This window comes from Hyperoodon ampullatus, assembly GCF_949752795.1.
Source record: "Hyperoodon ampullatus genome assembly, chromosome: 19".
Classification (NCBI taxonomy): domain Eukaryota; kingdom Metazoa; phylum Chordata; class Mammalia; order Artiodactyla; family Ziphiidae; genus Hyperoodon; species Hyperoodon ampullatus.
The window spans coordinates 51,346,303-51,361,102 of NC_136932.1; the positions used below are offsets into that span (position 1 = coordinate 51,346,303).

Consider the following 14,800-nt stretch of genomic DNA (forward strand, 5'->3'; position numbering starts at 1 on the left):
GTTTATGAGGGCAGTTGTAAAAATATTCATCTCCGCAGCAAAGATCCCCACAGTAAATAAGCCCCATTGTCCCTGAGTAGTAGGTTCTTTGAGTTCAGAAGAGAAACAGATCCTGCCTTGAGTCATCTGCTATTTTAGAAAACACATTTATACTGATGTGGAGTTCCGTGGTGACCACGGCTCCAATGTTCTCCTTGTAGGGACTTTATCTGACTGCCATTTTATCTGTTGAATTCGAAGGTCATTTTATCTTGTGGGTACCACCCCATCGGCTGCCACTAGATTGGGGAAGACAATCAGGATATTAATGAGCTTAAGAGGCCCAGCCTTCAGAGCATTCTGCTGGCAGCCTCCCCCTGATAGCGGACCAGCCCTGGTCTGCATACAAAGAAACCTGGCTGCCCTGGCTGGTGGGACTCCAGCCTCCTCACAAAGGGGCCAAGGAGATACCGGAGTTCTATCACTGAAGGCAGCCCTACCTGCGTGCCTAATCCCCCTGAAGGACCCTTAGAGAATTCAAGGACTCCTTGATGCCTCCTGTCCAACCCGAGGAGGAAGGAAGCTGCCTGCAAGCACATTGCCCCAGCCCACAAGTTATGGGAGAAGTGTCCTTGGAGGCTGTTTGTTGAAGGTTTGATGGAAACTGACAAGAACTGAGAGAGAATTAAGCAGAGGGAGAGAGACAGAGAGCTATGCAAGGGTCTGTGAGACTAACTGCTGGCCGGGAAGCCACAAGATCAAACACAAACGGGGAGAGGGGAATGAAACATATATATATATATGAAACATAAAAATAAATATATATGAAACATATATATATACATGAAACATAAAAATAAATATATATGAAACATATATATATACATGAAACATAAAAATAAATATATATGAAACATATATATATACATGAAACATAAAAATAAATATATATGAAACATATATATATACATGAAACATAAAAATAAATATATATGAAACATATATATATACATGAAACATAAAAATAAATATATATGAAACATATATATATATATGAAACATAAAAATAAATATATATGAAACATATATATATACATGAAACATAGCCCCAAAATAAAGTCAAATACATTCAGTCCTGGTTATCATCCTAGCTGTGCATAAGAGCTCTTGTACAGGGGATGGCAAACTTTCTGTAAAGAGCTAGAGAGTGACTATTTTAGGCTCTTCAGGCCATACTGTCTCAGTCACAGCTACTCAGCTCTGCCTTTGGCGAACACAAGCAGCCATGGACCGTACGTGAACGAATGCACATGGCCGTCTTCTAGTAAACTTCATTGATGGGGATTGAAATTTGAATTTCCTATGATTTTTGCATATCACAAAATATTCTTTTTTTATTTTTAAAAACTATTTAAAAATGTGAAAACCATTCTGAGCTCGTGGGTCATACAAAAACAGGCTGCTTGGCCTGCAGATCACAGTTTGCTGACCCGTGCTCTAGGACAACGGTTCCTAAATCTCGCCTTGTTTTAAAATCAGCTGGGGGACTTCCAAAAATCCCAGTGCCTGGGCTGTACCATAGATGCCTGACCGTCAACAATACCAACATTTAATATATGCTAAAGATACTCTGGAGAAATGCTGTTATAAATCCAAGTGGGCGTAGCAACAAAGTCATGGGTGTGGAGGTCGACCTGAATCCCAACCTCAACTTGGCCACTGATCAGCTGTGTGACTCTGGACTCTGAGCCTCAGTTTCTTAGTGCATAAAATGGAGACACCCACTCATGCAGATGTGGGAAGGATTAAATGAGATAACATATGCAAAGCACCCCAGATGTAGCAGGCCCTCATACCATATTATACCATACCATACCATACCTATTACCATACCTTGCGGAGCCCAGTGGTTTGGGTTCCTTTCTCCTCTTTCCCTCTGTTCCTCTTATAGGTTTATTTCAACCTCAATTTTGAGACAATTTGAGTAGTACTACTAGATACTCATCTTGGTGTTTGCAGTAGACTCAGGCAGGCTCTCATGCTTCCAGGAAGGACTGCTCTGTGACATCCATAAGGCATTTGCAAGTGTCATGTCCAGTGCCCTAGGCTTTCAGTGCAAAGACACTAAACAGTGAGAGAAGCTGGGAGGAACCGTGGATGGTGGAGGGGATGGCAGGTCATGACCATGTAGCAAGGTCAGGTACATAAGATGACCCTGAATCTCCTGTACCTAATAAGGCATTTCTCTCCTTTAATGAAAGGAGGTGTGAGTACCCCTGCTCGTTGGTAATTAGCCCTGGGAACCTGCCACTTAGAGAGGGTGTGGCACTTTCCTGGTGGAGGCCAAATCTGAGAAGCTTCGTGACCTTTGTTCTTAGGAAGGAAGCTCCCCCAAACCTCACGCCAAAGAGCAGTAAGCAGGGGCGGGGTAGACACGATCCCTGCAGTAAACGCAGGAAACCTCAGATGCTCCTGAGGGCTGATTTTCTGGAAGCGACATTCCTCTACCTGAGAGCAGGCATCTGCTTAAGATACCTCCCCAGTACCCTCTGTTCTGCCTTCAGCAGCCCCGTCCAAAGCACACCTGTGTGAGTTCAGCCTCGGAGGAGCTGACCAGCGAGGCTCAGTCTCTCTAGTGCTCTCAGGAAGTCAAGAAATTTCTCAGGACGTGTACACTGCATGTCCGTCCCAAGTTAGAGACACACCATGCATGCAGATGATCTTTAGCATTTAATGACTTTCCCAAGGGAAATCCACATCCCCCAGGCGAGCTGGTCACAGGCAGTCCATTGCCAGGACCACACTCAGATGGGTGTGTCTGGATAGCAAGGTGTAGCACCCCAAACAGGCTTGGGCTTGAATTGTGTTTCTGTCCCTGTCTGGCAGTGCGGCCTCAAAAAAGTTACTTAGCCTCTTTGAGCCTCAGTTTCTTCATCCATAGAATGGGAATCGTAATACCTATCTCCTTCAGACTACTGAGGGGCTTAAAGGTGATAAAGTGCACCCAGTGCCCCGCACGGTGCCTGACCCAGAAGGAGTTATTAGGTTGACCCAGGAACCCTCAGGGCGTCAAGAGAGAGGAAGAGCTTTGGTTCTCCCTGGGTTCTTGACAAGGCTGTGGTTTGCAGTTTCACCCTGGAAGAGTTCCCCTTTTTATGAACCCTGCTTTTCATCTGAGACATCAGGAACAGTGAAACCCAAGCATTGACAAGATCTGTGGTTCTCAGATCTCCTTCCCAGGCCACATGTAAGGCGTCTGGGGAGCTTATTAAAAGTACCCATGTCTCCCCCATCCATACCTTTTAGAATCAGAATTTGGAACAAGGGGTCAGGCATGGGAAGTTTCAACAAACTCCCTAAGAGATGTGAATATACAATCAGGGCTGGACATCATAGGCTAGATGGGAGAAGGCTAGAGTCTCAACGGGTTGGCGACAGTCCTGATGGTCCCCTGCTGAAGTAAAAGAGATGAGGCAGCTGGGCTGAGGGCCCCAGACTCGGATCCAGGAGCCCTGAGGCACTGAGGGGCAGGGGTGACCTTGGGCAAATCACTTAATTTCTCCGGGAGTCTGGCAAATGAGACCTTTCAGCTGTGGCCTTTCAGCTCTGACAGGTTATTATTTGGACACTGGGGCCCAGGGCTCTGCTGTTTGAAGTAGCAGAGGGAGCTTTGCCATTGTGATACTTTATTGTTAAGCTCATCATCTGTCTCTCTCCCTCCTGGTCTCCCTCACTCCCTCACTTCTTCCCCATTTCAGGAACTGTGTGCCTTCCACCTTTATTAGGGACCATTAGAGCTTTACAGCACCAGCAGATTGGGTGGGGCCAGTCACAATAAACAGATTTAAAATGGGTATAAACGAGGCACCTATAACTGCTGGAGGTTAACACTTTCAGGGCCTTTGAGTGGCAGCCTGACTGCCCAGGCCTTCTGGCCCTGCCTGCCACAGGGTGCCTCTCTCCAGTCGGCACCTGTTGGATCAGGCTGGCAATGAAGCCCAGTGAGCCCTTGCTCAGCAAAGATGGAAAACCTCGGACCAGCATCTCCCATTTGGAGAACATCAGTTTGCCTGGTGAGCACAAAATAGGTGCTTAATTTATCTCAAGATGTCTTTTACGGATGGAAACAGAAATGAGCCTTCTCCTCCGTCATCTTGAGAATCCCACTGCCAGGTAGAGTGTAGGGTTTGCATCCCTACCTGTCAAAGACAGAGAAAAAAACCAAGAAAGTCTTATTCTCACCGTGAAAAAGGTAGTCCCTGAAGTCTCTAAAAATCCAGCTCCCTATGACTTTTTTTTTTTGGCTTTTTTCACCACTGAGTCTCTAGCCCAAAGCCCCGTGCCTGGCACATGGTAGACCTTTCATATATTTGTAGAATGACAACCTCTCTTGTAGAGGGCTTCCTGTCCAAAAGCTTCATGCATAAATCCCCTGCTTTATAAGTGTGTTATTCACTTTCAAGCTGAGCATGGAATTAGTTTCATTCTACATAACGCATGTACATATTATTATGTAAAGCATATTCTCCCCTTTCTAGAAACAAGTCATTCAGCTCCACCTCCATGAATACTGCTTAACTAAAGTATACAGTTCTCCAAAAAAATCCCTCAAGCTTAAATGCTACCAGGAAGTTTTCAAGGAACATGTTATTATTCTTTCTCCCTTGTGTTCTACTAATTTAGCTTCTCCTTGTTTAGTGTATTAGCTGAGTTTAGATTACTAGTTCCATTCAGTTCTACTAGATTACTTCCTTTTTTAAAAAAAGTTTTTATTGGAGTATAGTTGATTTACAATGTTGTGTTAGTTTCAGGTGTACAGCAAAGTGAATCAGTTATATATACACATATATCCACTCTTTTTTTAGATTCTTTTCCCATATAGGCCATTACGGACTATTGAGTAGAGTTCCCTGTGCTATACAGTAGGTCCTTATTAGTTATCTGTTCTATATATAGTAGTGTGTATATGTCAATCCCAATCTCCCAGTTTATCCCTCCTCTCCCTCCCTTACCCCCTGGTGATCATAAGTTTGTTTTCTACATAAGTGTTGTTTCTTATCAGTTTTGCAGACAAGTTCATTTGTACCCTTTTTTTAGATTCCACACATAAGTGATATCATATGATATTTCTCCTTCTCTGTCTGACTTACTTCACTCTAGATTACTTCCTTTTATAATCTCTTACCAGCATCCCTTGGGCAAGCAAAGAGCAAGAATTACTCTTCCTCAGCTTCTGTTGAGCAACTGAGGACTAGAAAAGGGATTGAACTTATTGCAAATCAGTCGTCTGGAGAAACGGGAAGGAAACTCCCCAGCTCTAGGCTGCCACCAGGCCTCTGGGGTGATCCCTAAGCACGTTACTGGTGCTCCTGGTCAGTGGAAGCCAGTGATCATCCACCTTCCAAGGTATCAGTGCCCAACACCTGCTGCTCCCTGGGACCAGCATCCATGAGCCTGCTGGGTGATCAGTGGCTATCTGTCATGATGATGGTGATGATGATGATGATAATGATGCTGGAGCTGCCCTCCACGACGGTGATGAAGAGGCTGAGGTCTGGCCGGGCAAGCTCCCATAATGAGGCGGCTCTGACACTTGCCAGGCCTCCAAGGATCTTCTCCCCGGGTGCCACTTCCCAGTAGGATCCTGCTTATGAATAGGTCGCAGTGGAAAACCTCTCTCTTCTAAGGCAATTTTATTAGCCCTTCAGTCACAATACAGATGTCTGTTTATGGGACCTCACTTTTATGTGGACACCCAGTGGCTCAGTCTGCTGATGACTTTATAGCCTTCCCCGTTCCCCAGACCCACTAGGAGCATCATCATTCTCCTCGTCAGCCAAGCCTAGGGGCCTTTGTTGCAGCCGCATTACCCCTGCCTGCAAAGGCAGCCTCTCAGAAAAGACACCCCAGGAGCCAGACGGTGGCAGGGCTGTGTCTGCCTGCACAGACTTTCGGCCTAACGATGTCCATCATTAACCCTTCTTAGTTTTACCCTAGATTCCTTTGGAGAAAGGCGTTTGAGTTACTCAGGTTGCCACAGTAAATCCCCAGTGATTGATCCTACTGACCCCCAAATAAACCCAAGGGGCCTAAAGCTGGGTTCTAACACGGCAAGTCTAAATTTGGGGCTCCCACCAGCAGCCCAAACCCTTTAGAAACGGTCAGCCCATCAGGACCCTAGGTAACGGGTATGTTCTTAGGCCTCAAGAAGTAGGGAATGGGTAGGTCCTTGCAGGCATCCCATTGGCCCTTTGCAGTCTGGATAAAGCACTGTCCAAGGTGTCAGGTGCGGAAAGGAAGAGCTGCGACGTCATACTTACTCCTCAGCACCTCCACCTCGCACCTTCCAACATGAAGTTGCTGAAATGCATCCATGCTCTCTCTTCATTTTGATTAGATGTTAATCTCTCTTCCTCCTCTCTCCTTCTCTGCTAATCCTCCTTAAACATACATGCCTCCCGTCAACCTCAGAAAACCCAGGGGATCAGAGAATAAATTATACCATTGTCACTTCTCCACTGCTCAGTCAGGGTTGAAGTGCAGGCCATTCATTCATTCATCACGTGCTCTTATCAAGGCGGCAGAGCATAGTCTGTACAAGGTGCTGAGGAAGGAGATCATGGAGAAGACAGATGAGGTCCTGCCCTCACTGGGCTTACACTCCAGTGAGAGGTGCAGCCAAGAAAACAAATGAAATCATTTCAAACTATTAGTGCATCACGATGGGAGGCTCAGGATATGTGGAGTCAATGTGGGGCTATCGGGGAAGAGGGAGAGGGGCCAGCTTCGGGATACTGCTGCTTCGCTGGGAGACCCTTAGCAAGAGATGGTGGAAATGACTTCTTCCTCTCTGAACCTCAGTGTTCCACTCTGTCAAATGGGCATCTGGGACACATTGAGAAGCAGACTGTGTAAAACACTTACAGAGGTCAGGACTTCTCAAGTACTCGAGGGTTGGCTGGGTTTCTTTCACCTGCAGCAGCATCTCCCGGCTGAAGTGTTCATTGCAAACCCTCTCTTGTTTGCCTGCAGAAACCAGCTCTCTGCTAAGGAGCAGGCGTGGTAGCCGAGATGGGCTTAGTGGGAAGGACAGGCAGCCCTTTCTACCTCCTCACGTGTGCCATTTTTTCAGGTGCACATTTATTTCTGTTCTCAGCCAAGATGCTTTTGATGGAAGCCTTTGTCTTTTCTTGGTTACATTTGCTTTGATTTTTATAAGAAAACCAGTTTGTGGGCTTCCCTCAAGTATCACTCAACTTTTACTCCTTGAGTTCAAGAGTGTTTACCGTCCCCGCAGGCCTGTCTGTGTTTCTCCTCTTATGAATTGGGCTCCTAACTAAGCCACCTCGGGTAGAAAGAGATCTGGAATGGAAACCAGCCCCGTGTTTAAACTGCTTTCATCTTGCTTCAGATTTTTCCTCCCAGGCTTTCAGATTTTTAATCTCCTCAACTCTTGGCAAACATTCATCTTTATCCTCAGAGAGAAGGAAATATTAATAAGAACCGGCAGTAGTCCTGCGTGACCAATGAGGAAACTGAGGCAGCAGTGCCAGCTTATTTGAAAGCTTTCATTTTTGGAGCTCCCAGTTTCAAGCTGGGGGAATTGTCCACATTCTTTTATCCTAAATGAGTATCGTAGGAAGTTCACTAGACTGAATCACATGTGTCTCTGCGTCTCTCCTCAAGAAAGTGACTCGTTTCGGGGAAAAGGGGGAGTGGGTTTATAAGGATGCAGTCCTGAGCCCATCAAGACTGGCCTAACTCCTCCTGGTGCCCCTACCCCCAAACCTCTGTTTTGGCTTCATAAGAAAGACAGCTCTGTCTACTTATAATTGATGGACACGGTTGTTTCCTTTTTGGAAGAGCTTTCTCCTCTGCACTCTCCCTCCTGCCTGATTTTAAATTCCCAGTTTCCAGACCCAACAGTCCTGGGCTGCACTCTGCGTGAGGTTAGGAACACAGGGGAAGAATGTGTGTGACAGAGCCCCGGCCAGGTTGAGTAATGTTTACTCTGTTGGTGGCTGGGACGCTCACTCGAGCTGGCAGCGGTCCACCAGCCAGAGGAACATTCCTGCATTATCAGGGATGGGAGATTGGCTTTGAAATGTCAAGAGTGAAAGGCAGCCCACCAGATTCTGGGTGCAGCTCACAGACCCCAGTGAAAGGGACCCCCAGGCTTCAGGCTCAGAGGCCACGTGAGGTCAAGCTGAGCCCCCCACTGCCCAGGAGACCCCCACCTCCCTCTTTGCTTCTTTCTAAAAGAGCACTTCTGGTCATGCTTTCTGGGCTGACGCTGCTGTACTGTTTGCCCAGCATTTTCTTTCTCAGGAAAACCCAGTGCTTCTCTAACCTTATTTTATTCATTCATTATTCTGGCTTCCGAGGACGGGAGATCTGTATGCCCGTTTTACAGATAAAAATGCCAAGGCCCAGAAGTTGACTGGCCCAGAATCATCAGAGAGTCAAAGCAGAGAGATGAGAGAGTATGAATTTAAAGTGGCTGGACACTGGTGCGCAGGTGATTTCTGGAGTTGTGGAATTGGGGTCTCAGCTGGGTTTTTTGGGGTTTTTTAGCCGCACCACATGGCTTGCGGGATCTTAGCTCACCAACCAGGGATTGAACCCAGGCCATGGCAGTGTAAGTGCCGAGTCCTAACCACTGGACAGCCAGGGAACTCCCTCAGCTGGTTTTTTTAAACCATTTTTTAATATTGAAGTGTAGTTAATTTACAATGTTGTGTTAGTTTCAGGTGTACAGCAAAGTGATTCGGTTATACATATATATTCTTTTTCAGATTCTTTTCCCTTATAGGTTATTACAAAATATTGAGTATAGTTCCCTGTGCTATACAATAGGTCCTTGTTGTTTATCTCTTTTATATATAGTAGTGTGTATTTTTAAAAAATATTTATTTATTTATTTGGCTGCACCGGGTCTCAGATGCGGCACATGGGATCTTCATTGCCTCGTGCGGGATCTTTAGTTGTGGCACGCGAACTCTTAGTTGTGGCACGTGGGATCTAGTTCCCTGACCAGGGATGCAACCCGGGCCCCCTGCATTGGGAATGTGGAGTCTTAGCCACTGGACCACCAGGGAAGTCCCATAGTAGTGTGTATATGTTAATCCCAAACTCCTAAGCTGTTTTTTGAAGCTCGTAGAGAACTGGATTAGATACCCAGGACTCTATGGGGTAGTCCAAGCCCCTGAAGCACAGGTTTATGAAAAGTTTCTGTAGTTAATTACACCCTGGACAGCTCCTCTCGGGGGTCCTCCTGGGAGGCAGTTGCTTCCACCTTTGAACACAGTGGCACAGTCAGTCCTGTAGTACCCAACATACCCATCATAAAAACCACCGTGCTTTGCAAGGTCAAACAATAAAAACCACAGGGCTTATGGGAAAAAAATGGGGTTAAGGGCACAATACTCCAAAATTTTGTCGTTGACACCTTTTAAAAAAGATAAGAATCTAATAAAAACATTAGCAGAGCTTTACACCTGTTAAATGCCTAAGAAATGCATAAACACTTTACAACCATAAATATGGCCCTTTACCTTGAGAAAGTCCTAAAGTTTGCCCATTGAAGTGAGCATCGGAAGGGTTGCAGCTGGTGAGTTATTGTGAGGTGGGGGACGGATGTGGCTTACAGTACATGCAGTGAACTAATGGTAGCTGGTAGTTGTTTGAAGAGTGTGTGTGTGTGTGTGTGTGTGTGTGTGTGTGCATTTAGTGTATTCCTATGTGAATGGATAAGCAAGTTCCTACTGGATAGCACAGGGAACTATATTCAATATCCTGGAATAAACCATAATGGAAAAGAATATAAAGAAGAATGTATATATGTGTATAACTGAATCACCTTGCTGTACAGCAGAAACTAACACAACGCTGTAAATCAACTATACTTCAATTTTTTTAAAAACTAAAAAAAAAAAAAAAGCAATTGTAGTATATTCCTGTGTGGCTCCATTCAGCTGGGTGCAGATTTCTGAATCCCTCAAATATGAAACTCATGTTGTACTCAAGTTATTCCCTAATATAGCAATAGAATTGGAACCAATCCATACCGTTAATACCAATATTACCGCAGAACTGACTGTATTTTCTCCTTCTGCCAGAAGGATGCCCCCTTGTTCTCTGGGGCAAGGATCCTCAAAGCACCTGAGGGCTTATTCCCTCATTCAATGAATATTCACACATCAGCCCCTCTGCTAGGCTCTGAGGATGCACTAATGAGCAAAAAGCCATCTCTTTAAGAGGGAGAGAGAAGGAAACATATCATCAGAGCATTTTAGTGCAGGGCGACCAGCTCCTGCTGTAAGAGTCTCTACTGTATGTAAAGTACAAAGGATGGGGCAGATAACTACCACGATGAATCAAGGAGAGCTTCCCAGAAGAGGTGACATTTAGCCCTTTTAAATGATGGGACATGCAGAAGAAGGGAAGAGCTCTCCAGGCACAGGGAACAGCATAAGCAAAGGCACAGAGGCAGGAGACGGCAGGGTCTGGGTGAGGAGTGGCAGGGCTCTGACGTGGCTGTATGGAATGTGGTGACAGATGATACCAATAAGGCAGACTGGAGTCACAGTGGCCCAATTCTGCCGTTGAGGTGTTGGGGCTTTTCCAGAAGGCCGTGAGGAGCAGCGTTAGGTTTCCGAAGAGTGCAGTGACATGGTGCAATTTTGTTCTAGAAAGAAATCCCAACCTGCAGTAGTGTGAAGGGTGCCCTGGATTGGGTGCTGGTACAGGAAGGCAGCGTATGGAGAGGCTGTCTTCTGGAACCATAAGCTTCCTTCATGTTTTGTCACTTCTGACCAGTCATGTTGCATAGAAACCAAATGATCTGTCTCTGTGCCACATGCTGTCAGGAGTTCAGAAATAGCATCATCACCCATGATGCTGAGGACTGGGAACAGGTGAGGGTGGATACATCCTCTCCAAGGCCTCCGGGATGTCTCTAGATTCCAGCCAAGATGCCTTTTGCTGCTGGACATACTTGCTGTGGTTCTTAGGGCTGGTGATAGGGATGTGGCCAATTAGTGACTTGAGCCAGGAAGTGAGTGCAAAGTACATGACCACCTTCTGGCCTTGTCATTTCTCCTACGGGACCTCTGTGGCTATTAGCCTGGCATCTTCAGTCAATCACTGTTAAACCACAGCCCTCGTCGTATGTTCATTTTCAGAGACTGCAGTGGTAAAGGGAGAAGGGAAGATGCCATTCCACTTCTTACAGGCTCCCTGCCACCATGCCTGGCACAGGATAGGTGCTCAATGAAGTTCTGTGAACTCAGCCTTCCTAAAAATGTCTTTTAAACAAAGACAATCCCCAAACAGGAGGAACAGATGTGTCTCGAGTAACTGTTGTGTGTCAAGCGTGGCCTGGGTAATTTCACGCCCATAACTCATCCAATGACCGAAGGGATGGAAATCATTAACAATAAAGAAACTGAAGCTCAGGGAGGTTAAGTAATTCCCCCAAGGTCACACAGCTATTACGTGGTAGAGCCAGGATTTAAACCCATGTCACCTGGCACCAGAGCTTATTCTACTTTGGTTCTCCTCTCAAGCGCTCTTCTGAGTTTGTGAAATACACAAGGACCTGGCCTCTCCTTCCTCTAACGAGAACACCGATTTCTGGTGTCACCAGCAGAGACCTTGCGATACACCCTCCACCTCCGCACCCCCTTTTCAGGTGACTGGCTGATGACAGCCACCCTCTCAGGAGCCTGAGTGATTGCCAGATTCCTGGTGAGAGGAGTGTCAGTGGGAAAAGCTACAGGTGCACCTGGGGCGGATGAGCAGCCTCGCGCTCAGCTCTCGCCACACTCGGGGGAGAGGAGTGTGATGACAGCCCCACCCCACAGTAGGCACTCTTCTGGCTGAGAGCTGAGGGAGCTAGAGCTCACCCAGTACACTGATGGCAGAGCTGAGTTCAAAACAGGGATCCCCTAATCCCCAGCCGGACGCTATCTCTTAACCAGAGGTCCTTAAAGGGAAGTGCAGAGGTCTAGGCCCATCTGTCTTTGAAGAGAGCAGCTCCATCATTATATTTCTCATATAATGAAGTTCCGCTGGGGGAGAAAACAGGTTTACAAAGCACAGCAGCCTTGGGCTATGCTGCCGGGATTCTAACAAATGGCTCTTGCCTCCCTCCTGCCAGGCTCCCTTGTAAAGAAGGCTTTTGTTTCCTGCGGATATCTTTGGTTAATTATTTTTAAATAAATAATTATGTAGCCTGGGGTAGGGGAGAAGTCTCCCCACGACCCATATTCGATCACCAGAGGACTGGCCCTCTTCCTTCAGCCAAATTAAATAGGTGAAAACGAGCGTCTGTTTGACTTGAGACTGAATCAATGATGGGGACAAGCTGGGAGGTGAAAACACACCTGACTCCCAGCGTTATCACTGCTCTCTCAGAAGCAGAGCATCTTGGGGAGGTAAATAGCTGGTCAGGGAGTCAGAGGAAGCAGGAGAAAAACAGGGTGAAGTCCAGTTTCTCCAAAAGGAAAGAACAAGAGGGCCAGGGGCCAGGCCTCCCTCCCAAGTTGCTTCCAGGACAAAGCATCAGTGGTTGCAGCAGAGGTGGATTCTTTGGAAATGATTCTCCGTGGAAAGGTAATTCCATTCAGTACTTAAAACCTACCGTTCATTGTCCAGAATTCTAGAGTCTTAGGGCAAATATCTTGGGCTCCATCCCTATACCAGCTCCCTTCCTGCAGCATCCCTAGCCGTATTTGCCATTTATTTGGCATTCTGTTGAGAGCTTTATAGATGTTGTCTCTAATCCAAACTAGCCCTATTAAGGAAGCGTTCTCTTCACTTTATGAGAGGAAACAGCCACAGAGTGAGAGAGAGTGATTTTTCCCAAGATCACGCATCTGTGAAGAGCAAAGTCAGGATTGGAACCCGAGTTTGTCCAGCTCCAGAGCATGCAATCTTCCCGTTAGCCCTCCTTGTTAGAAAATCCTTCGTTTAATTGATTTGAAATCTGTCTCCCCCTTTTCTACTGGACCCAGCTGCCTTCTGAGCTCACAAGTTCCAGATCTCTCTTCTCCTAAATAAGCATCCTGCTGGGAACCCAGTGGCAAATATAAGTGGAGAAAAAGGACCTAATTTAACCCAACGGGATGGAGTGGAGGGTGGTAAAGAGGAGACCTAGGGGCTACAGGTAGGTGCAGAGGAAGACAGACAGGACTGGGCAGGCGGTGTTGATTTGGAGACGTGGAAGTCTTTCTTCCTCGTAACCTCATGGTTCCTGTTCCCCACCACCACCAAAATATAGTGCTCCAGACCTATAACTACCAAATTCCAGTGCTGCCAACAGCCCCCCCCCCAGCAGCCCCTTGAATCAAAGGATGGGGAACCAACCAACAGAAGAAGCCCGCAGAGCATGCATCAAGCCACTTCGTAGGCAAACAAGTTGCTCTTGAAGGTTAGAACCCTGCCCTAGCGTTTGTTTGTTTTCTCCCCAGCCCTCTTAAGCTCTAGGTCATATCAGCCTTGGGGAACGTCCTTTGCACAATTCAAGGAAAACTAGCTTGGATCTCCTCTTGGCAAGCTTTGTCTTCGTGAATAAGAGGCTGCTGGTTAGGGCAGCTTGCCTGGCTCCCGGGGGTGCGGAGGGGGACTTCTGTAGGCTCCTCGAGCAGGTGGGGCTCCAGGTGGGGCAGGAGGCGGGGCAGTGGGCAAGCGGACCCACAGACCTCGGATACTTGATACAGTGATGTTTGATCCTGGGGAACTGGGCAGAAGGGAAAAGGAAGGAGACGTTGGCCCTCCTCTCCAAATAATTCCATGCCTCAGGCATTTGGTCTGCATCCCCTGCAGGTAGGAACAGGGTCCCCCGAACCTTTTTGTCCAGTCCAAAGCATAAACCAGAACACTGTCTTTCTCAGCTCTGAGCTGAGGGTGAGATGCCCCAGCTACCCCTGGCTTTGTCTTTGGCTGTTTCACAGGCACATCAAGCAGGACTTTGACTCTGCACGCTGGGCCCAGGTTCTCTTCCCCCTTCAGCTCCCTTCAGCCGCCTGGTCTCTGCCCAGCACGGTCCCTCTCCTGAGCACAGACCTGCGCTTTGGTTCCCGAGCGAGAGGGAGGGTCAGAGCAGTGACGCTGTACGCATGCTTGGTTCTCCCCTCCCTTGCAGACCAAACCGCAGCGGTTTACTAGGCGTCCACCTCCTGCCTGTGCATGCTGCATGCCCCACCTTCCAGCAGACACGCCTTCCCCTGGGCCCTGGAAGTCAGCCACATGGGACCCCACCAAAGGAATGTGAGTTCCAGAAGCAAAGACTCCTGGCTTCAGCCCCGTCCTGACCCTGGCCTGCCTCTGTCCCCCTGGCCTCCTGGGCTTGGCCAAAATGGTGGTGCACAGAGTCTGGTGTATTTTGGTGTGGCCCTTCTAAGGGTCGCTGGGCCAGTGCCTCTCTGTAAAATCCGTCAACTCATGCTTTGAAGCCCTACTTGGCCAAGCGATGCCAGGGAAACATTTCTAGAAGGCATTTTGAAGAGCAAAACAAATACGCCAGCCAGAAAGAGAAGGCCCTAAATCCTAAAAGAACTATGCTGAAGCAACAAGATTCAGAATCCATTCATTTGTTCATTCGTTCGTTCATTCATTTGACAGATATTTATTGAGCGGCTACCAAGGGAATACAGCAATGAACAAAACAAAACAGACAAAAACGTCCTGCCCTCATGGAGATTACATTCTAGAATTCAAGCAGAGGCCATGCAACCTCTACCCTAGAGAAAGACAGCTGATATTTCTCATGGGTAGACAGGGGAAAGAAGGCAGCTTTTCTTCCTTGTCACCCACCCTA

General features: G+C 47.1%; 1 protein-coding gene across 6 annotated transcripts in view; it reads left to right on the forward strand.

The window, feature by feature from the left end:
* The window catches only part of HNF1B (HNF1 homeobox B), a gene marked incomplete at both ends in the record, with an annotated part of 52,867 nt that overhangs the window by 16,589 nt on the left and 21,478 nt on the right, over positions 1 to 14,800 (forward strand). The gene's annotated exons all lie outside the window — the stretch shown is intronic.